A 25,668-nucleotide genomic window follows, 5' to 3' on the forward strand; every position below is an offset into this window, starting at 1 on the left:
TCACATCCATGTTACCATCTAGTACTATACCTACACTACTGTACTGCCAGACTGCTAGCTTCACATCCATATGTTTCCATCTAGTACTATACCTACACTACTGTACTGCCAGACTGCTAGCTTCACATCCATATGTTTCCATCTAGTACTATACCTACACTACTGTACTGCCAGACTGCCAGGCTGCTAGCTTCACATCCATATGTTACCATCTAGTACTATACCTACACTACTGTACTGCCAGACTGCTAGCTTCACATCCATATGTTTCCATCTAGTACTATACCTACACTGCTGTACTGCCAGACTGCTAGCTTCACATCCATATGTTTCCATCTAGTACTATACCTACACTGCTGTACTGCCAGACTGCTAGCTTCACATCCATATGTTTCCATCTAGTACTATACCTACACTGCTGTACTGCCAGACTGCTAGACTGCTAGCTTCACATCCATATGTTTCCATCTAGTACTATACCTACACTACTGTACTGCCAGACTGCTAGCTTCACATCCATATGTTTCCATCTAGTACTATACCTACACTGCTTTACTGCCAGACTGCTAGCTTCACATCCATATGTTTCCATCTAGTACTATACCTACACTGCTGTACTGCCAGACTGCCAGGCTGCTAGCTTCACATCCATATGTTTCCATCTAGTACTATATCTACACTGCTGTACTGCCAGACTGCCAGGCTGCTAGCTTCACATCCATATGTTTCCATCTAGTACTATACCTACACTGCTGTACTGCCAGACTGCCAGGCTGCTAGCTTCACATCCATATGTTTCCATCTAGTACTATATCTACACTGCTGTACTGCCAGACTGCCAGGCTGCTAGCTTCACATCCATATGTTTCCATCTAGTACTATACCTACACTGCTGTACTGCCAGACTGCCAGGCTGCTAGCTTCACATCCATATGTTTCCATCTAGTACTATACCTACACTGCTGTACTGGCAGACTGCCAGACTACTAGCTTCACATCCATATGTTTCCATCTAGTACTATACCTACACTGCTGTACTGGCAGACTGCCAGGCTGCTAGCTTCACATCCATATGTTTCCATCTAGTACTATATCTACACTGCTGTACTGCCAGACTGCTAGCTTCACATCCATATGTTTCCATCTAGTACTATATCTACACTGCTGTACTGCCAGACTGCTAGCTTCACATCCATATGTTTCCATCTAGTACTATATCTACACTACTGTACTGCCAGACTGCTAGCTTCACATCCATATGTTTCCATCTAGTACTATACCTACACTGCTGTACTGCCAGACTGCCAGACTGCTAGCTTCACATCCATATGTTTCCATCTAGTACTATACCTACACTACTGTACTGCCAGACTACTAGCTTCACATCCATATGTTTCCATCTAGTACTATACCTACACTACTGCACTACTGTACTGCCAGACTGCTGGCTTCACATCCATATGTTTCCATCTAGTACTGTACCTACACTACTGTACTGCCAGACTGCTAGCTTCACATCCATATGTTTCCATCTAGTACTATACCTACACTACTGTACTGCCAGACTACTAGCTTCACATCCATATGTTTCCATCTAGTACTGTACCTACACTACTGTACTGCCAGACTGCCAGACTGCTGGCTTCACATCCATATGTTTCCATCTAGTACTATACCTACACTGCTGTACTGCCAGACTGCCAGACTACTAGCTTCACATCCATATGTTTCCATCTAGTACTATACCTACACTGCTGTACTGCCAGACTGCCAGACTACTAGCTTCACAGTCATATGTTTCCATCTAGTACTATACCTACACTGCTGTACTGCCAGACTACTAGCTTCACATCCATATGAGTTACACAACGTTTTATGGGGAAAAATATAGTGGTGTGTTTAAGCACCCAAGCAGAAAAACACACTGTGAATTCAATGAGATGTCTAGGCACATTGGACAGTTAGATACAAATTGCTTGCTAGAAATTCTCGCTCCAACTCCCTACTAAGAGCATTTTTTTAAAATTCACGAAAAATGGCATGTGAATTGGATGTCATGCGTCGAAAAAACATTGAATTTAGACCGCAGTTATAAACATAATTCCACCTTTATCAGCAATATCAGAAACAAATGGTGCCAAGGAACGGACAAATGCATACATTGCTATATAGGCTTAAACATAAAGTCACACCACGAATATACGTGAACTATTTTGCAATGAAAGCACTCCTAATATTATGCTACACATACTTTCGTTTTGCATTTAGGATGAATACCTCCGTGAAGACAGCTCTAAATTACTCATGTAATTGTGAAAACATTTATAATAAGTTTTAAGTTGATGCTTGCTGCTAAATTAGTATAAACGCGTACATTATTTGCTAGAATATATTTACATGCACAATCTTATAAACTATATATATAGATTAAAACATTCAAATAAAATGTACAAATTGTTTCCTTAATGTCTGAAAATAAGCATATATATTCAATTCACTGAAGATGAAAAGACCAATTTTGCGTCAATGTCTTTATAAAGGGAGGTAAATATTGTTTACAAATAGTGCAGTTAACAACGCAGTTATCTGACCAGAGTGAATACAGGAACAGCGGTAGTCATTTTATTGAACAAGCTGTTTGTAGTATTAATGAACATATCAGATATATATAATTGTTCAAAATCTTGTATTTACAGCGTCAATCATACGTACAATGGATAAGGCTCAGGAAACGAACATCACATCTAAAGATTTACCATGGTTGTGAGGTCATATGACATTTTAATACATTTTGACATATATGCTGTAGTTTATGATCTAAACATTCAACGAAAGCGTCATATCTGAAATACACACGTAAAAGACATTTGATATTCTGACAGTGTTAGTGCCAGTGCGTTGTATGTTGTAAGATAAACATGAATTTTCACATTTTGTATCAGCATTAATACCAATGGACACAACGTTCCAAATCATTTTCTTACTTTAAGAAACATATTTTCGGCTACGTGTCTCAACGTTCACACTACTATCTGGTGATGACGGACGTTGTCGTCCTACGTACACGCCATGGATGTAAATAATGAAATCCTGTCTTTCTTAACAGTCTTGATCATTATTGTGTTAGTGTTGTCTTCAACTCATTTAGGGAAATCATTGTCGTCAATAGCTCGATTTACGCGTACTTTGAGTATAATATAAATAAAGAAATGTCTTGTTGTGACATTTCATGCCATGGTGTTTAATTACGACTTAATACAACGTCACTTACGATTATGCAACGATCATTGCATGCATTATTTAAAAAAACAAACACTCGATATCGGGAGTAAATAAGTACTGATATTCTTGATTGCCTTTAACATTTTATTATCACAAATTGTGTAATACATGTACGTACTTCTGAGCAAAGACAACACAAGTTATGTTTGTAGAGCGAATGTATCACATCGCTTACGACGCATGTAACTTTCCAAGTGTTTGCGTATTTTCCAATCCGAAATAACCTTGGTTTGTCTTCCACGTCAATCCGAGATAATCGTATTGTCAACAATTCTAACAATGATGTTGACAGCATAGATAATAACATATTAAATTCCAAAATTGGAGCCTATGAAATAAAAGAGGTAGTTAATGTTGTTTAATAAGGCTTCAACAGGTGAGCTATAAGCGGGTCATTTTCAATATGGTTTTAATTATTTATTTCCATATATGATTAAAATTTTTAATCGTATATTTATGTTCGGGACTATTTTCAAGAAGCTGGATTCTGTCTATCATTGTACCAGTACATAAGAAGGGAAATTATGATAATCCTGATAATTATAGAGGCATATAGCCCTTGTAGAAGTGTTTAGCAATATATATATATATATATATAACGGGGTTCGACTGGATATATATATATATATAAATATCCAGTCGAACCCCGTTGACTCGAACTCTAAGGGACCGGCGAAAATACCTCGAGCCTCGGGGAGTTCGAGCCAAGCGGGAATTTAAACAATTAGTATTAAGAAATTGGTCATTAAGATTCAGTTCGAGCCTACGATGAAATCGAGCCAAGCGAGTTTGAGCCAACGGGGTTCGACTGTATAAGTATTCTGTATAGAAGACGGTTTAAGGGGCTGAGCCCCCCCCCCCCCCCCCCCCCCCCCCCCCCCCCCGAAAAAAAAATATCCAAAAATACTACACAACAACAACAACAAAAAACAAAAACTGCAAGTAGTTTTTAACACATTTTGGAACAAGATCAATATTTTTAAATGCAAACAATGTTAAATGAAGTTATATAAGCTGACTCCTGTCAGCCAAAACTGAATTTCCTGTCGATTTCCGAATTAGTACTGTCTTTTAAAGATTCGATCCTTTGAGTTCGTTATTTTTTTATTAATTTCATTAAAATTTGAGAGATAAAGCCTTTACTCCTTACGATTTTAAGCCTTAAGAAGCTATTTCAAGCATGCAAATAAGAAGTAATAGGAATGTGTCTAAAAGAAATAGTTTTCAGTGGATTTCTGTTTCGTCACGCACCGACGACGTCAAAGTTCACATTCGGAGTCTAAATGCATTATTGTCAAAAAATGTTATTTTCGCCAAACTTACCACATTTTCGGATTTTTTTCAAAATTTTACTTCCGCAAAATAACCTTATTTTCATAAAAAATAACCTTATTTTCGTCTTTTAGTCAAAAATGCTATTTTCGCGAAAATAACCCTTTTTCGTATTTTAGTCAAATCGTTCGGAGCTCCTCGGCCATTTTTGAGAAAAAAACAAAAATAGCTGAGGAGTTCCGAATGCAAGGCTAAGCACATTTTCAGAAAAAAATGACCGGCAACTGCTGGCCGCCTACATTCGCTGAAAATTCGAATCGAATTTCTTGAGTTTGACAATGAGATGTAAGTTTGTTCAGAACTGTTCTGCTGTATTAACTTTTCTCCATATACTGGTACTGCTCGCGCATTATAAGTTCGTCTGCATTAACTTTTTTAGTCCATATAAACAGCCGCTTCAGAGTCTTTGATAATTTTTGTGTTGGCGACTATGTTATAGGGAACACAATAAATATCCAAATGTTAAAAAACGTTCCCTAAACGCGCATTATTGTGGCTATAACTTTTTATGTTTGAATTTTGTTTCGTCATTTGTTTTCGCGACTTTATATTAATATTCTTACTTTCTTTTTCACTTTCCGAATATGTTATGGCTTGTGTTTTTAGCATTTACTCATTGAATAGTCTATTGACAAGGGATTGAAAATTTGCTTACATCTCAAAAGAATGAAATTCAGGTACAGTATAGAAATAAAGTGAATGTGGGAGGAGAAATGTGCCCAGTGCGGAACTCGAGCCCACAAATGCCAGAACACTAGCATCAGCTGCATGTGAAGTTGTGAAGCTCTAATCTATGACTTCCACTGTTAAACTTGCATTCTGCTCTAGCCAATTGAGGTAACTGGGCTGCTAATTCGTAAACCATTGTAACGAACGCTAATGAACTTCAGCGATAGTTGTTTCTCTTGGGCACACGTGTTGAATTGATATTGCAATGGCGGGATAATGCATTTTAGTCTGGAAAATTTCGGTGAAGTTAGCGGGTAGTTGGTTCGTCGAGTAACATGTTTTAGGAAATTCGGGTTTGAAATTGCATTTGTTATCGTTAAACTGTACATTTTCTTAAAGATTGACACTAACTCTACAAGGAAAGTCCAAAAATGTAGAGTTTGGTTAAGATTTGATAAAGTTATGGCTTCTTAAACAGGGTCATGTCGGCAAATATATGGAAATTAAGGGTCAAGTCGTCGCCCTTTACCAAGATTATTACAAAGATAATAGAATAAAAGATAATAAAATAAAAATTTAATTTTTTTTTTTGCCAAATTTCACAAGTTACAGTTACCACATCATATTTTTACTAAAAAATAATAAAAAAAAATTGATAAAAAAAACGACGGGGGCGTGGTGTGTCAAAACAGCGCAACCTGCCCCTGTGCATTGTACAGACAAAATAACTGTATCCTCAGGTAAATGAAGTAAAATGTAGTTCACAAACACATTTTCAAAACCAAAAAACGCTTTAAAGATAGTTGATTTAGCATTTTAATAAATCCTATTACAAGCATTCCTTAACTAGGTCATAGTTGTGTTCAAATTTAATCATGTGACACCAAGATTTTCAGAAAGTACCCATGTAACCTACATTTGACCTCACAAATGTAGTGTTTATTTTGCTGTTATTTTTTCTATTTCGAATAATGAGTAAATAACTAAAAACAAATCTGCAATAAATAAATTGTTTTTACTTATCAAAATGTATTTTCAGCCTTACTGAAATTGGATTCAACTAAATGAACAATGTGAATCCGATTCTATAAATAGAATCCATCGATATCATCATGGTCATGTGATTGCATTGCATCATCACACTCAATTGATTCTGGTTGACTTTAATATGGGGGTAACGCCACTTTAATGTGTTGTAAACATCAAAAAAATGAATATCAAAATTAAAGTTATGGAAGCCAGAACTACGATCGGCCTGTGTCCGTTGTCAACAATTTGACTTTTTACACTCTAAAGGTCACAATTTAAACACAATCTTAATGAAACTTGCTCAGAATGTAACCCTCAACAAGATCTTGGATGAGATCGATATCCGGTCATCTGGGGTTAAAAACTAGGTCACCAGGCCTAATTAAAGGAAAAGCTTGTTAACACTACAGGGATACTTCTATGTCAGATTTTCAATGAGAGAATTGCTGCCATTTGTCCAAAATTGGTGAGAGAATTTTTATTTTAGTGAGAGTTTTATAAAACATTGATAATGCGGTGATAAAACAATGCATAACAATATATGCATGAATATCAATATATTTACAAATTGACAATATATAGATAAATAGATATAATATAAACACTTGTTTGAAGGGAACACTTGTTAACAGTTCAGACAACATGAACATTCATAATCATCATACTACAAAAAAATAGGATTTAACCATTTTTGCTGAAAGGTGCTTGACTTTTTTGTGGGAGATGAAGGCTTTCCAATGTTGTTTTCATCTGAACTTGTTAAATTATTTTCAGAGGCTTTACTTCAAGGAATGCAAACAGCGTTTTCTGATTTAACATTTTGACGCTTCCGATATTGTAGACGCCTTTAAAATGCAGTGGTAACCCGCATAAACAAAATTATTCCGGGTCGCAAAAATGCTTGAAAACAAGTGCGTGGAGGATATCGATTAAAACATTCGATAAGACAAATGCATTCAAAGTAGGGGAGACCATTCATCAGTAATTCAAAGAATATGAACGAGAAACCATGGGCGACTACGATGCTTTTTTTTGTTAAACAACAAAAGATGAAAAAGACACAAAATACACGAACTGCGATAAAGTGCGAGAATATCTCGCAATTAAGCGATTTGGATGCGATTTCAGCGATTTTTATGCGAGAAATCGCAGAAATCGCTTACTAGAATTATCCCTGCACTATAGAAGTCACATTTATGACTGTATCTTCAGGAAAATTGGTCAGAATGTTAATATTAATAATCTCTAGGTCAAGAATGAATCTGGGTCATTTGCGGTCAAAAACTAGGTCACCAGGCAGTGTACGAAATTCGGCTTTGAATCCACTAGCCCATTCGGGCTACCAGATAGGAAATTTTACTAGCCCGAAACCAATTTCACTAGCCCAAACATAAACACTTAAAAATTTCACTCGTTCGGAATAATTTTTGGAAGTTTAATTACGATTCCGCAACGAGTCCGATCATCTAATCTAGCACGCTCATACAGTTTCAATAAATGCTCCCCAATCTGAACAATGTGTCAATAATAAATTATAGTCATACTTATATTAGTGTAGTCATCTAAAGTTCATTAACTAATAAAGTTTTCAAAAAGGTATTACGAGAAAAAGAGAAAAATATTTTCTGAACATATCATTTATTTAATGGAAAGAGTTCTGCATGTACTGTAAGTTCTGTTATCCAATGCATCTTTGTCAAATCCGATATGCACCAGCGATTGTGCAATGACATTTTTCTCTTTTCAACTTTCAGTTTCACTTTCAAGTTTCAGAAATATCAACAAAAATATATGGATGTTCATATTGCCAATATTCCTATAATTGTTCTTTAAAAATTAATGGCAAAGCTATTCAAAGGTATAAAATACAACACGTAGAACCCTACTGTACTGTACACAGACAACGAGTTAACTATATCCGACAGTTCTCCTTTCACTTTGATTGAATTTGTCAGGAAGTAAGCGCGCACCTGTTTCCTCCGCATTTCAGACAACTTTTGTAGAATGATTATGTTCTGTTCGCATTAAAAACTTCAATATCTTTCTTTTTATTCTAGCTAATAAATAAAATATATTTAAATGAAATAAACAAAATATCAATGTTGATATTGCTATTTTTGCATTGTTGATTTTCATAGCCATCGTTGTTGTCAAAAACTGCCGACTTTATCCGTTAATTTACATAATGGGCGGAGTTTAAATGACGTCATAGAGTTTGACTGCTGCTATAAGACGCAGTTACTGGTTAGAAACTGATCGATAATTACTTGTCACTTTGGGCGTTAATTTATTTTGACATGTGCTTATATTCATTGATTAAATAAACAAACATTGAGCACATGGCTTGAGCCCTGAATAGCAGAGCAATTAGCTTTTTTATCATCATAAATTTCGGCGAATCCGACTACGTCATTGTCACTCCAGTCGCCTTGAAGGACGCATTCTTGAATAATAAGGCTTTGCGTATAAAAAACGAAACACGATGCGTAGCACGTTTAATTGGCAGTTTTTTTTTTAAAATCACAAGGAAAAAACGGTAGCCCGGTCGGGCTAGTTTCTGTGGAAAATCGGTAGCCCCAGCTGAAATTTGGTAGCCTCGGGCTATCAGGCCACCGCGAATTTCGAACACTGACCAGGTTAAATTGAAGGAAAAGCATGTTAACACTCTAGATGTCTCATTTATGACTGTATCTTCATGAAAGCTGGTCAAAATGATTTTATCAATAATCTTTTAATCAAGTTTAAATCTGGGTCATGTGAAGTCAAAAACTAGGTCACAAGGTCAAATCACAGGAAAAGCATGTTAGCACTAGTGATGTTCCGATGATCGATTATAATCGAAAATCGATTGGTTGTGCCTGAAATCGGCGACAATCGATTGTATTTGGTTAAAATCGATCATCGAACAAAAAAATGAAAAAAATATAAGTAAGTGTTCAGACGTAATCTTTAACAAAATGGCAGATGAAAGCCACAATGAGCAAGTAAAAATGAACTGTTTTTGATATAACACTTAATTACTTCAATCATTGACATAACGTATATGCATATAATGATTAAGAGTTTAATAATGTGCATGAATAAAACTTCACTTTAGGTTTTATCTAGTATTTTAAAAAAACGATTGTACTAACGATAATCGGTTACTTGAGTGGAACAGATTATCGATTGTAAAATTGGAACCGATTCCCAACACTAGTTAGCACACTAGAGGTCACATTTATGACTGTATGTTCATGAAACTTGGTAAGAATGTAAATATTAATGATCTCTAGGTCATGTTCGAATCTAGGTCATGTGCAGTCAGAAACTAGGTCACCAGGTGAAATAAAAGGAAAAGCTTGATGAAACTTGGTCAGAATGTTACCCTCAATAAAATCTTGGAAGAGTTTGATATTGAATCATCTGGGGTTAAAAACTAGGTTACAAGGTAAAATTAAAGGAAAAGCTTGTTTATAACACTATAGAGGGCACATTTATGACTAAGTTCATGAAACTTGGTCAGAATGTATATGTGGATGGGAACGTGATTTTGATCATTGTGGCGCTTACGTGAATAACGAGAAAAGGTGAGAATAAAATCGCGCATTCCTGTTCCCTTAAACTTATTTATTTGTTGTCAACATAAAAGACACGTCAATTTCGGCAATAAACCCTCTGCAACACTATTCGTTGACGTTTAGTTGATCATAAACTTTTAACTTGTGTTTAATTAACAGAAAGAGTTGGTCAGCTGTTCGGCTTTTGGACTTTGGTAACTACGTTTGTATGACGGTAAGGTGCAAACATTTCTGGCTGATGATGTGAGGCGTTTTTGAAATAAAAACAGTATTTTTTTTTTTTTGAAACGAAAGGACATTGATCAGAATATGCTTGATCGTGAAATGGTTGTTTATAACCGATATTTGTTCACATTCTGACGAACAGCGCAATAACAGAGACACCGTTTCCCGGTTTATCACGAGAAACATCCGGTGTTAAACTTTAACGTTTCTGGGTTCAAATTGTGGAATTACAAGTGGTAAGTGCAAATAAAATGTTATTTAATCATTAAATGATTATGTTTAATCAGTATAACTTGATAATGCAATTGGACAGTACTTTCACATGGCAATCAAAGTAATTGACAAAACCCGGAAGTGCATTCTGCGACACCTATTGGAAAATATTTTGTTGTTTTTAGCAACGATAATGACCGCCAAGGTAATATGTTAAATAAACTATGAGTCAGTTCACATTGTCACAGGCCTCGACGGTACCTTATGAAATATAATAATATACAGGTGGGTTTTTTTTGGCAATATTTATAGCCGGTATTCGGTCATAATCCCAATGGCAAAAAGTATCTTTTTTTCCCAATTTCCCAATAAAAATTCCCAATCTGGAGCTCAAAAGCTTCAAAAGAAAATAAGAAAAAAAGACGATGAAAATAAAAACAAAACAGTTACTTCCCCTACATGCAAGTGTCTATTCACAGAAACAAATAATGATGTAATATCCGCGTCATGGTGAAAGGTGGATTTTCATTGGTTGAACTATATTTTTTATCCAATCAAATTAAGAGTTAAAACATTGTGTTGAAAACATGTATCATTGTCAACAAAAGGATTAATAATTTAAAGTTGACACTAAATTATTTGGTGCAGAAGGGGATTAGAATAATTTATAGACAATGCTGTTCTTTGTCATGCCTCACCAACATGTTTACATACATGACATTGACCTTCATTGCCAATATCGGAAAATGACAGAACTGAGAAGTGAAACTGAAACTTAAGACAACAGGGTGAAATGACCAAGTATTTATTTATTATAATGATGGTGTATTTACTTTTTGATGAATGTCAAAGGAATCATGTTGATGAAATTTTACAAAATGGATTCATTTGTTTTTTTGTTCAATTGAAAACAAGTCTGACTATTTGAAAATTGGAATCAATTAAAAATAGTAATATATTCATTCCATTCTCTCCATGAGTCTGAAAGTCATAATTTTTAATAGGCAGCAGATTTTGTATCCAATTTAATAGGAAAAATGAAGATAAGCCCATTAAATTGTCTCTGAATTTTTTAAGAACTTGTTAATCAAACAATTGACTATTTCAAAGAGTTAAAACAAGGGATTAAAAATTTAAGGTGTTAACGGAGTCAGTGCATATTATGTTAAAAATACCAGTGTTATTCATTACAGTATTATATAAATTATATCCTTTGTAATTATTTATGAAGAATTTCCCAATTTTGCCAAAATTGACGCGAAAATTCCCAATCTCATAGGTATAGGTCATATTACCAAATTACCGAAAAAAACAACACCTAAATATATTCAAAATGATGATCCAGATTTTGCAAATGAACTCCTCAAACTTTAACATTTTCTGATACAGTTTATATTACTATCATTTGAATGTTACTGAATAATGGTTCAGATCACCTGTTTTCATAAAATAGAATACTATTTTATTTTTTAAATGCTATCATTATTGTCTTTGAAGGTGCTGAACCATGTTGCCAAGATGTGCACTACCACTACCCATGGGATTTTGCCCAGCAAGTCCATTATCAACATCATGCGCAACAAGTCGGGCCGATATATTTCGCCAGGCCATAAAAGTGTCAAGTGTTTGGCATGTGTACCGAAGGTTCAGGTATATTTTTTATGGTTATATGTCACTCTGAATAAAACAAGTAGTAACAGAATAAGACAGATCTTATACCATATATATGTACCTTTAAAAATTGTATTTTCAAGTCAGAATTAAATTTGTAGCTTGGATTTTTTTATGTTGTCAGCTTTCCATTCTTTTTCAAAAACTTTTAATTTGGCCAAACTTAGAAATCCTTTCAAAATATTTAACTTAAACAAGTAAAACATTCTTGATCTTAGCTTTAATTATAAAAATGAATTGTTATTAAAAATATAGATCTGTAAAAGTTATACAGCCATCTGTTAGTGTCATTTTGGGATATCTACTTTATCTTCTTGCTGACTATTTCAGTAAAATTTTATTATTATTTGTGAAATCATTTAAAGGGGCTATACAATAACTTTGATGAAATAGCTAAAAAAAAGAAGAAAATTGTTGAAAACTGACAAAAACTTGGTATTGATGTGTACAATGCATTGAAACTAACTAACCGAAGTACCACATAGTTTACAATTTATTTATTTTTCAGTTTTTTCGTATTTTACCATTAAAAAAGATTTCTAGGTTTGTATACCTAGTAGAATTCATTTTTATGCGTGAATGGCTTGTCGATGTTATCACGTGATATTACCAAATTAGGTATATAGCTTAAATATTCCAAAGGTTTAGAGTAAGCTTTCGTTGCACAGTGGATACAACACTGGACTGCAATTTTGGCGACTCCAGATCAAACATTTATATTTTGGTATTGTTTTACAATTATGATATCAAAAAGTTAAACATTTTATTAAATAATTGTCCTGAGATTCATTACAGAAAAAAAACATTTTTTGGTGCCAATCTGGTGTATAGTCCCTTTAACAATAGTTAACATTATTTATACAGGAAAGCAGACATTTTATCTGGTGGACGAGGCCGAATTGCCGGGGAAAGGAAGTGACAGTGTCGTGAGCCTGGCCCACCACTACTTTCAGCACTATGGTGACGGTGAAAAACATGCTGAGGTATTTAGTGCTTTAAAACGATAACCCATTAAAATTATCTATAGAATATTTAATGGATTGAGGGTTCTAATAGCCTATGCAAACTTCATCCTTATTGCTGAGAAGAGATTATGAGAATCAAATAATTGGATTTAGTTGTAGTTTGCGTTTTTTCTATGCTTCCAGTGTTGTAATCATTAGAATGACAACATTGATGGAATTTTATATGTGTATAATAATAGTTTTTAAAAATACAGGAACTAGTTATTTTTTATAAAATTTGGTCAATTTTGTTTGACATTTGATGAACATTTTTACCGTGGGTTCAGAAAACTGATATTGCCTCCTTCAGCACTTTGGACTTTTGGTCGCTTCAGACAATTTATCTTTATAGAAAGGTATATTTCCCAACGTCCATTTGCCAAATAAGCATTTGGAAGAGTTGAAAACGTATAAATCCCGATTTAATCTGAAGAAAACATGACGTAACATTTCGTGTCAAATATGTTACATCTTGAATCGCTTGGTTTTTTGACAACAACAGACATGTATAATTCACTTTAGTGACCTGTTTTTAATTTTACCGAGGTCAGGTGTTCATTTGATGAAAACAATAGTTCCCATAAATACATACAAAACGTGTATTGATCGACCGAAATATTTCGCCTAAAGTCTTGTCTCAAATGTTACGTCACAAATTATTCAGATTTTGTTCATGTACACAGCCCTTTGTGTATTTCGACAAACTTTAACTGTGTGGCATATAGCTAATACCGCAACAGAAAAGTAGCACCGAACGCGTGCATTGATACTGTGTAGTATATCCGATTTACAGTCAAAACGTCCCCAGGTCAAAACGTCCTATGGTCAAAACGTCCCCATTTTGGTCAAAACATCCCCAGTGCCTAGTCAAAACATCCCCAAGAACGTCATTGTTGGTTTGGACAGCTTGTCCGAAGACGCACCACTCCAAGATGGCGGAACAAGCAAAGCATGGGTAAGTGTTGTCGTGGAAGTTAAGTCCTAACAGATTCGAGGTGGGCTTATTTTATTCAGTTTCATGACATTAATTGATGCATCTTGTATATTTCGCCTGTACGGGTGCACAAACTAATAATTTGTCTCAATTGCCTTGAGGTTTAAAACATTCAAATTCACGCGCGTTCAGTTCAGATGTGTTGTAAAGATCGATCTGAAGCTGGTATTTTGGTGTCTTATGTACGTCTACGAAGTATTTTGGTGTCTTATGTTACGTCTATAAAGTCATTGTGTTTACATCGGTACACGCTGTATTTTAAGCAGTCATAATTCGCAATTTTGCATTTATAAACTGAGTAAATTTTAATTAGATAATTGGGAATTTCTTAAAAAATGCCTGTTGTCACACAGCTCTTATTACAAGAATACGTAACGGCGACACCATTCATTACCGGTTTTGACATTTGCGTAAAAGAGTCCCATGTTACTTCCAAATAATTTTGAAAAGCATTTTAAGTCTCTAGTGCTAGTAAGAAAGAATGTATAAACATGTTATGTACCTGTGTTACGCAATAATCAAGAGGTTTCCGGACAATTCGGCACCAAACGAATTCGGCATACATACCTTTTCGGCACTAAGTTAATTCGGCACCGCCAATTCGGCACCATCCGACCGGATAATTCGGCACCGTTTTATTTTATTTTTTGCTCATGTATTTAAGCAATAAGGGTTGACAGGTTTTTTCAAAAAAAAAATATTCCCCGAAATATTTTTAGAGCTACTTTATTTTTTAGTTTGTTTTCAATTCTTATATCTGTATTCATTGTCATAGATATACCGTACCGTATTCTAAATTTTAAGTCCTTGTACACATATTTTAAAAGCATTTGAATTTTTGTAAATATACTGAATTCAAAAGGAATGAACGAGATAATAAACAATATATGTGACATAAAAAAATGTTAACATTAAAACTTTATGCTGAAACTTTCATTGTTAAAAAAAACAATAATAAGAAACATATGAAAGTATTTTGCAAAAATAAAATAAAGATGCTATGGTATAATACCCAATTTAATGTGATTCTTATAAAAATGAACTCGTAAAAGTTGATTTTAAACATAAATTAATTTACACGGAAAGGAATATAATTAGTATTTAAACTTAAATCATTTTATTGGAAAATTGCTTTCTTATTCCGTATGCATAAAATACTTAAATCGAATATCTTCATAAACTACTAAAACATAATGAAAATAAACAGACGACTTTAAATTTATTACAGAGTAATTTGTTGTGTGATGAGATTATTATCTGTAGAAACACATGTCACAGTGTGTCGGCATGTGTCTCGTTAATCAACCCTATCCGTTCAACCCCTGGTGTGAAAATTAATAATAATCTTTAACGTACCATTGTTTATTGATAACCATATGGTTTAATTGAGTACACGGGGGTCGCGTGGCAACTTTCTGAATAATATTTGTGCGCGTATATATTCAGTCAGACTGATTTTCAGATATAGTTGTAGAATTTTTCTATTTAACTGTTAAACGTTCCGATTAGCTGTTGGAAAACTGTATTGGATTAAACAATGATCGACGATTTGTGCATAAAGTGTCGCCGTCTTGTGAGGCCTAGGCAAAAGGGAAGGACATGTATATCATGTGAAAAAAACAACATGAACAGTGCCTTGAAGGTAAAATCTTTCTTTTTATATGTAAAATGAAAGTTATTTGTTTTTAATTATTATATTGTTGCATAAAAACTTCTAATGGGTAATTTGTTAGTATAATAAGTGATTGTTTAGTTAACGTACTTGTTATTCATGTGTTTTCTTTTCTGCATACACATATGTTATACTATAAAGAAATACATAAAATAATGTTTTATCTGCCTTAAACTACAGATGAAGCTGAGACATGTTCTTTTGTGTGCGGGTCATGCGTAGAAAATATTCCGGAAAGGGGATCGTGTATTAATGCCGACGATATCATTGACGAACCGCCTCTTTTGGAAATTAGTGTAAGTTTAAGTTGTCTTCTTTTTCATTTTTTTCTTTTAATAATTGTTTCGGTTCCTGGAATTACAGAATTTCCTACAATTATAATGATACTATCAACCTAAATCATGTTGATAAATTATCATTATTGTTATCGTTCTTATATTCACTTGATGTCATGTTTGAGTTTTAATTCAATTACAAAAATAACTCAATAAATCAGTCTGTTTTTAATCTTTGTATAGGCTCCAGTTGAACAACTGTCATCAGTCGATGAAGAAATCTTCAATGAACCACCAGTTTTAGAACGAAGCGTTCCGGTAAGTTGAATATCTCAAAAACATGTAAAAGAATATTAGTTTGCTACTCACAATAGAGGTTTCAGGAATAATTATGTATGTTCTTTTACCAAATAATGTTAATTATATTGTGCTCAATGTTTGCAAAGTATATTTGTTTTTTAAATACAATTATTTTTCTACTCCAGCTTTCCATATATGGTGCCGAGACTATGGTCGACTATTTGAGTGAAAGCGGACAGAATCAAGCTGGGGATTTTAGCTTAAATATTTCCGGGTTAACTTCAGCAGAAACGAGCGTTCTTCATTCAACTATAACAGAGGTGATTTATATTGTGTTCAATGATTTTTGTATCCGACAGTTTATGAATTGCGTTTATTTTAACGTTCATATATCATAAGTAATTTGATGTCATGTAAAATGCGTTTCAAAATACTTACTAGTAAATGATTTTCAGTTGAGTGACGCAGATGCAGCGAGAGTCACTTTCAATCTTGGCACCAATTTCGGAATGGAGAGAGAAACAAGAGAAAGTAACGAAGTATGTATAGTATTTGAAATAGTACCAAGTTTTGAACAGACTAATATGAATCGAAACCTTTTAAAGCTTGTTTATCGATTCAAACCAAGGGTTTTACGTAAAGACTATTACTCTTCCATTTCAGTCTACCTCCTCTATACAAAGTCAGACCCACCAACACCAACTAAGTGTTAATATGTCAAGGGTAAGTATTTCAGGTGTGGCTGACCAGAACTGGACCTTTGACGTTACCAGAGATGAACAACTGTTGGATGCAACAGTTATATTTGAAAGGTAACGCTTTTTTAGATGATGAATATACAAAGGAATAACATATTTTAACAATAAGAAGATACATATTAAAATTAAAGAAAATGGTACTCATCGCTGATTGTTTATAGAAACAATCGCAACACTTAACGCAACGTGACAGTATATATAATTGAATAAAATGTATGTATTATAATATACGTGACATTTTTATTATACAATTTACATGGTAGGTCTCTGGATGGAAGTGCCATAACCGACACAGTCCTTCAAGATCCAATGGAGGTTCGGTTCGAAGTCTTGGAGAACGGCACAGAGCGGGGAGGAAAAAAATTCGTGTCTTCAGACAGTTTCTCCTACACTCAGAAGGTAAAACAATGTACACTAATTAATTAGCTGATGATACTTGATATATTATTCAAAAGGGATCAAGACAAATCGGCCCCTTACCAAATCGGCCTACTACCAAATCGGCCCCTAAGACGTTTCGGCCCTGCCATTTCGTCCCCTTAATTAAAATGACTCGAGACGTTTCGGCCCCTTAGTGATTTTCAACAGAGACATTTCAGCCCCTTAATTTTATTTTTTATCTTGAGTATAAAGTAAAACATTGTAGGTCTTCTTATAAATGTAAATGAGATCTGTAAATAAGTTGTAAATAACATATTTAAATTTACAAATAGACAAATATGCATGAAAAACAATGATATGACTGATTTAAAAAATACCCTGATTTTTAATATAAAATATTAGAAAATCTAAGAAATTTTATTTGTTTTAACTGTTAATTATTAATTGATCATTAAAGACTTCAAAGAAAAATTGTCTTTGAACCATGCGTTCTTTGCAAGGCAAACTGTGGGTGTGAAAAAGACATTCAAAAACGTGTGAATGAATAATTGTCTTTAATTTGTTAATGTTATTTACAGTTGATTGGTATTATTCTGTAAGTGTGAGAATTAGCTGTTGGGAAAGTCGGAACAATCCTTGTAGACGTATTTATAAGCTTGTAAACACAAAGTGTCACAATACCAACGCCTGATACCTCTGTGGAATGACAATTTGCCATAAGACCGTCTGTCTAAAAACACCTTTTAAGCCAGTATGGTTTTGCATACGTATTCAATATAAGATTAATAATAGTTTTTTTCATCCATACCTGATTTGAATATAAATTACTGAATTTCATAAAATGTATAACTTTCTTTCCATGTGTTTGTTTTTTATTATTAAATTGTAGTTAATAAGAAGATCTATGTACTGTATAATAGTTCTTATAAAATATATGTTCTCTTCTGTTCATAAATCATTATCCATCAATATCCATCTTAAAAGGCATCTGGTGTTTGGTCAAGACTGATGTTAGACAATGGACATGCCATTATACATATTATTAGCAACATAGTTGTGTATAATATTTAAAGATTATTTAAAAAAAAAAAAGTTTAAACATTTCTTCTTCAACTCTATTTCGTTTTATAAAAATATCTCGTGAAGAAATCTTTACATGTTTTCAAGTGTACAGATATTTTCTTTAAATCTATTTTTATCTATACCTTTGTATGCATGTATACAGTATAGCTTTGTCTATTAAAATAAAAAAAATGAAATTACATGTTTTTTTCTTATATTTAGAAATAAAAAAAATAAAATAAAAATAAGGGCCGAAACGTCTCGGTAATCAGGGGCCGAAACGTCTACGTGATGGGGACGATTTGGTAAGGGGCCGAAAAGTTAACCGTTTGAACTAGGGGCCGATTTGGTAAGGGGCCGATTTGTCTGGTAGCCATTCAAAATTGCATATTCTCATGAGGTCTTTGTAATTAAAATATAATTTATGTAGAGGGCGAACTAGAACATACTGCTGTATGTTACAGTCACGGATGCGAGTTATTGGATGGACCCGGCAATGGCGCTGCAGCGTCCGGGGCAAGACACCATGCACGGCCACGGTGAATAAGAAGGAGGGTATCTTTAAACGCGGGATCAACGACCACAACCACGCTTCTGATGGTAACATAGGCAAAAAGCTTAAAGTTAAAGCTGAGGTAATCACGATGCAATATACTATAAGGGATATTATTTGCTTTACACTTACTTGTATTGTCAATTGTATATGATAGTATTCGATCTTTATTCTAAATGAATATATTAGTACTGCATCTTGGATTGTTTACTCAAGGTTAAACAGGCAGCTCTACAAGACATACACCGTCCGGCATCTACTATTGTCGACCAGAAGATGTCTGAGCAATTTAACATACGGGATTTCAACTTACCTAACATGGAGAATTTACTGCGGATGGCGAATCGGGCACGAGCGGATCAAAGACCACGAGAACCGACTACGCAGACTTCGAGGTAAAAATGTACTTATTAAAACGAATAGATTCATCTATTCAGCATGTAGACGTTTTGTGAAGAAATTGAATAACATTACAAGTGTTGAAATATCAATTGCAGATAAACAAAGAGTTCATTGACGAGAGCTTCCTAGGGGACATTAGCCACGACGGCCAGCGGCACCTGCTTTTTGCTGCACGTGACCAACACGGTGTTCTTAGGCGTGCACGACGCTGGTACTTGGATGGGACTTTTAAAGTGAGGAAGGAACCCTTTCAGCAGTTGTTTGCCGTTCATGCGTTCGTGAGGTCCGGAGTTAACAAAAAGCAGGTGCCTCTCGTGTTCGTGTTGATGACAAGAAGACGCAAAGAAGACTATATTGCGGTACAAACTATAATTAATTGTAAATAAATTCATAGCATAAATGGCGTCGCCATCATCAATTACATTAAATGACGTTATTTTATATTTCAATAAATACTGGAGTAATGACTTTATGTGCACAGTAACGGCACGAATATATAAATAAAAACATAATTAAGGCTGACCATTTTCTAAATTATGTTGTAGGTGTTGGAGAAGTTACTTGGAAGTAATCGACTACCAAGTAGATGTAGAGGGATGCATGATGGACTTTGAAGTTGGTACGCAATGGTATTCGCTTAGTATAAGCCGCTTTTTGTTAAAACAAATACTGATGAACAAATGTATAACATACTTCCATGCGGTATTAAATTATTATCAAAAGGAACACTTCAATCTGAACCCATCATTGTCAAGTTTGAAAATAATTGTCTGTTTTAGGACTTTGGGCAGCACTCCGCCATGTATTCCCGCGGGCCTCAATGAAGGGTTGTACATTTCACTGGACACAAGCTGTGTTCAGGAAATTGACGAGTCTTGGCCTGAAGACAACGTACGAACAGCGGCAAGGGATGTACTGGCTGGTAAGGAGCCTCCTTGCCCTTCCCTTTCTGCCACCGCAACACATAGAGAGCGCGTTCCGTCGTCTTCAAGAAAAGGCAACTACCACCAAACTTGAGATTCTCTGTGAATACATAGACGACCAGTGGATGTCCAACTCCTGCTGGACGGTGCGCGAATGGTCTTGCTATCTTCAGTCTGTCAGGACAAACAATGACTGCGAAGGTAAGCAAAAATCTAAATCCCAACTTGTTAAATAAAGCATTATATTCTAGTAGCATTCTCGTTCAGCTGCACGGACTTAACATTAGGTGCAATTATAATGAACAATTAATGTAGTGCCATAACATAACATTAAAGTTAAAGATTAAACAAACTACCGATCGCGTGCCATAAATTTTGATTAATAGTTTTATACCAATATATACGATTTAAGGATGGCATAGACGGATCAACAGTAAAGCGGGTCGCAGCAACTTGCAGTTTTACGTTCTTGTGCCATTGCTGCAGCGTGAGGCCGAGACTGTTGGACGACAAATACAGCTTGTGTTCGAGCACATCTTGTCCCGCCATAACCGGACAGTGTACAGGGAATTAGACGTGAAACTGCAAGACCTATGGACTTCTTTTGACGACGGGGAAATTAGCGCGTCAGCCTTTTAAAGTCAATTGGGCAATGTATCGACCCATTTGAAAATGCACAGCGGAGTATCATTCTTTATATACTAACAAAAAGCAAAGTACATTATTATTGTCAAAAAAACAAACAAGTGAACTTTAAGTAATAAGTGTAATTTAAGTGTAATTTTATCTCTGTTTTTTCTAAGACAAATACTATATATTAAATAATTTGTTTTAAAATAAGAATATATGCATTCATTTTGAATACTACAAAATAGCATTTCAATTTACATCCTAGGTTTTAAACAGCCAAATAATCGCTTACATCTGTTCTAATTCTCTAAAAGTCCAAACCAATGTAAGATATCGTAATGGAGAAAATAGGTTTAACATTGTTTCATATTTTTACCCATTCATTTCAGATCCATTTGGTGTAACGTTTCAGCTACACGAAGAAACTAACGCCTCGAGGGAAGATCAGCTCAAGATCCAATTTTGGCAAACTTTCATGTATATTCAATTATTAACTAAACATTGTATTTGCAAATGACTATTTATGATAATTTATGAATTGCCTTTCAATTTTGAATTAAATTTTTGACAATGAACGTGTCTTGTAATCATTACTTACCCACAGCGCACGCGTTTTACTGATGTTAATTATAGTTACAAAAATAAGAAGCAAAATATCCCCCCAATGAACAAATTTATGCGTATGCTATTAAAATAAGAATGTTCATAATCTTGGGCCATCTGTTATTACTGAAAAAAACGATACATGATACTCACATTGGATGATCGAATGTTTTTTGAAAGGTAGATTAAATCATTAATTGAAATAAACGAACCATATAACGAATGCAAGTGAGAACAGTTGAGTTAAAGATAATTTGAATTTTGTGCCGAATTGACTCTGCTTTATGGTGCCGAGTTGACGGGGTGCCGAATGTGTTGGTGCCGAATTGACTAGGCCGAATTCGTTTGGTGCCGAATTGTCCAGTTACCAATCAAAAGACATATACAAGAAATAAGCCTCAAATAGCTCATATTACTGCCACAAAAGTATATAACTTTACTCTTTGATGTGCGCCTTTGTGTCCAGTTACATCTGGATGTAAAGTCCTAAAACCGATTGTATGCTTCAAAACTTGGCATGGTTTGCTTTGTTTTTCTGCATAAAAAACAACTATTTATGTGACAAAGCATTACAAATTATAATAAAGCAAATGTTTACAACAAGAAAGGGTTCCATTTATAGTGGAATGTCATCGTTACATCACCAATTTTTTAAATAAATTGAAGGCTCATTACTTTTTTTTGTGTGAAGTGCTTTATTTAAATCTTCTAAGGTATTTTAGAAGTGACAAAAACAAATGCAGTTAGCATGTAAAAGAACTTACTAAACTATTGATCAAAAAAAAAATTATGCGGACACCAAGCAATTTGTGATGTAACAAATCAAGCTGGACAGTGAATTCTTCCTCATATAGCTTAAAAAAGAAAAAAAGAATGTATTAAATTTTCCAGGTTTATTTCGATAATGCTGTCTGCCAAAACAAGAACAATGCTGTGCTTTGGTATGCCATGTGGCGTGTAATGACAGGTCAGTTTTCTAATCTGTTAATAATTGTTTGTCTGGTTTTTTAGGACAAATGCATTGAGCTGCTTTTGAAGTCAATCACATCATTGATACCTGCGATTTGTGCTCTAATTTAATAGGATGCAGAACTGGATAAAGTTAAAGCGTAGTTGGCAGTCATTTGATATAAGGAATATGTTAATCAAATAAACATATAAGTAAACACTCCATTATTGTAAGATTTATATGTATTGAATTTTTTATTATACCCTAGTTAAAATCATTTGCTAAGTTTATCTTTTGTGAATATAGATAAGTTTTATTTACACTAAATCTTCCAACAATTTCCAGGACTGCATGAGAGTGTAACGCTAAACACTATGTTGGTTGGGCACACCAAATTTGCTCCTGACTGTCACTTCGGTATCTTGCGATGCTGTAATGCCGAGAATCTTCAAGAAATTTCCCACACTGTATCCGCCTCTTCAAAGTCCAGCCACAACATCCCACAGTTGATTAATGACCCTCAGCAACCAGTCACATTTCACAGTCGGAAATCATTCCTAGATACATATTTCAAAACTCTTAAGAATATTACCAAATACCACCATTTCTATGGATCAAAACATAAACCAGCAGTTGTAGTATGCAAAGAGTTTGTAGATTCCTCAGAAAATTGAAGCTAACCTTTTGAGGATGAGTCCAGAGTGTGGTGTTTTGCCTGAACTAAAGCGCACACCATGCCTAGATGCTGCACGTCAATGGTACCTTCATGATTCTATTGGTCCATTCTTTAGATCTGAGTCATCAAGATCTGCAGTATGCCCTAAACCAACTCTGTGTAAAGTCAAAGTTGATATTGACAAAAATAACACACAGAAAGGCAGTAAACGCAAACATAGCCTTCTGTGTTAATTCAATGTGGACTGGTTAAATCTAGTGCTGCACAGATCTGTTTGTCAAACCAGTCTGGAAGTATACTTATGTCATAAATGGCATTTTAAGCAAGTGTAATAAATCGTAATATGACATCATAATAATGAATGGTGTTGAAAATGTGAACGCTTTTTAGTATCGATTAATGTGTTTAGCGCTGTAAATACTCACATTAGTAGGATTGATATGAATATTATATCACAGGAGAGAAAATGCAAAATAACTTATTGGAATTGTTTACTTAGATTGTTATAGGCTTGCCAAGTCCCTTTATATTAGTTGGACAGAAAACACTTGTTTAATCAACTTTGTATTGAACAACTTGAGTAATATCCTCTACATCTATAGACTAACACAATTAAGATCTATGTATCTCTGTCATCTGAAACATGAGAAAGAATATTTGCTTTTTTGTGTATTACTTATATTATTGATTGGTTGCATTGCATTGTGCAAGTGTTTTTTATTACCAAATCATTGCAAACTACAACTCTTTTTTTAGCAAATGAAAGAGACCGTGCAGATTTTTTCTTAATCGCTTGCTAGGCCTTTAGCATTACCAAAATGTGACTTGACAATTTAAGAACATGCATTTTTTTATAATTATGACTTCAGTTGAAAATGACATCTCAATGAATTAACTATTGTCATTTACTCATTTGTTGGTGAAATGTTGATTGTAGATCAAATGTTTGTGGAAAATTTGAAAAAAATGAGTAAAAATGGCAATATTACATGTAACCATAGCAACAGACTGTTGTTTCTGTAGTTTTTTTATGTCATTTTGTACATATAATGAGCAATGTGTACTCGTTGTTTCTATAAGTTCATGTATAAGCTATAACAGACAGTTAAGTTAGTATCTCGACATGGATACTGTATTCAAAAAATAAGAACATTTTTAGTGGACATTGTTTTCAAACTGGTTTACCAATGTGTAACATAATGATCCATATCTTCTGATTTCTTTGTTCAAAATTGACTTCAAACTTAAGTTTTTATATCTTAGATACTTGGTATCGTTTACATGCCAATAACTTGAAACGTATTGTATATTGAGAACACATTTTTTGTTGCAGACTTCAAAAATGATTGGAAATAGCATTTTCATTTAAGTAACCATAAGAACCGATTTTTGCTTTGACCTTTGTGGCCAACTTATATGTCATTATTGACATAAGCAATGTAATTCTAGTAAAGATAAGTCAAATATTTAAATATCTTGACATGGATATTGTATTCAAAATTAAAACAGTTTTTAAAACTTCATATTTAATTTCTGAAAATACTTATATCATAAAGATGTCAATAACTTTTTAAATAATTTAAATAATTTTATTAAGGTAATTCTTTTTTATGCAGACTGTCTAAAATGATTGGTAATAGCATTTTCTTAAGTAACCATAGCAACTGAATTTTGCTTTGACTTTTGTTGTAAGTTTCTTTATCATTATGGACATTAGCGATGTATACTTGTTATTTTCCTTTTGTAGTTTATGTGATACTAGTAAAGATAGTTTTATATTTTAATATTTTGTCTTGTATACTTCATTCAAAATAAGAACAGATTTAGCGAACATTTAGTTCAAATTGTGTTAAAGCCCTCTGTTACAAAATGTTCCATATTCACAAAACGTAAAAAAATATAGTATCCATTGTTTTGTTTTTTAATTTGACTTGCAACTTCAAATTTTATTTCTGCAATTGCTTGGTATCATAAAAATGTCAATAACTTAAAACACAACTTTATGAATAACATTATTTTTTGAGAAAATGAGTAAAAATGGCATTATCAATAGTTACCATAGCAACCAAATGCAGTTATGAACTTTTCGTTAACTTTTATAATCAAACGATGAGTGCTAAAACTTAAATGTTACATGTAAATAGTCCTTGACATGATACTAATCTGACATGGATATTTCATTCTAAATAAACACATAAGACCACACATTTTGTTCATTTCTACACATGTGTTACGAAAAGTACTAAATTTGGTAACTTTTTGTGAATTTTGACTCAACTCAACTCAACTCAACTTTATTTCCACCATTAAAGGTGATATTCATATTATGTACAAATAGTTACTATGAAGGCATTATATCTATATACATGATATATGTACATACACAAAAATTAGCATATTATATCAACATGCATATTGAGATTGTGTTTGTATCCTTTGCATCGAACACAAACTTTGGATTTTTATGAAATAGGGAGGGGGATACAGGGTTCTCAATAGGGACCG

The 25,668-nt window shown here is 34.0% G+C and overlaps 1 long non-coding RNA gene and 1 pseudogene across 2 annotated transcripts; both read left to right on the top strand.

Moving 5' to 3' along the window:
- Positions 1–11,926: 11,926 nt before the first annotated feature.
- Positions 11,927–23,437, top strand: LOC128241821 (uncharacterized; annotated as a pseudogene).
- Positions 13,218–20,211, top strand: LOC128241822 (uncharacterized). 2 transcript variants are annotated; one of them, XR_008262485.1, is made up of 10 exons: positions 13,218–15,947; positions 16,170–16,244; positions 16,412–16,546; positions 16,682–16,765; positions 16,890–17,383; positions 18,892–19,062; positions 19,197–19,375; positions 19,478–19,741; positions 19,928–20,011; positions 20,162–20,211. It is a non-coding gene; the product is annotated as an uncharacterized LOC128241822 (long non-coding RNA). The 2 variants fall into 2 exon arrangements; XR_008262484.1 differs by having other exon boundaries at positions 18,892–19,375.
- Positions 23,438–25,668: the final 2,231 nt, after the last annotated feature.

Source organism: Mya arenaria, chromosome 7 (assembly GCF_026914265.1).
Source record: "Mya arenaria isolate MELC-2E11 chromosome 7, ASM2691426v1".
In the NCBI taxonomy this organism is placed as follows: Eukaryota; Metazoa; Mollusca; class Bivalvia; order Myida; family Myidae; genus Mya; species Mya arenaria.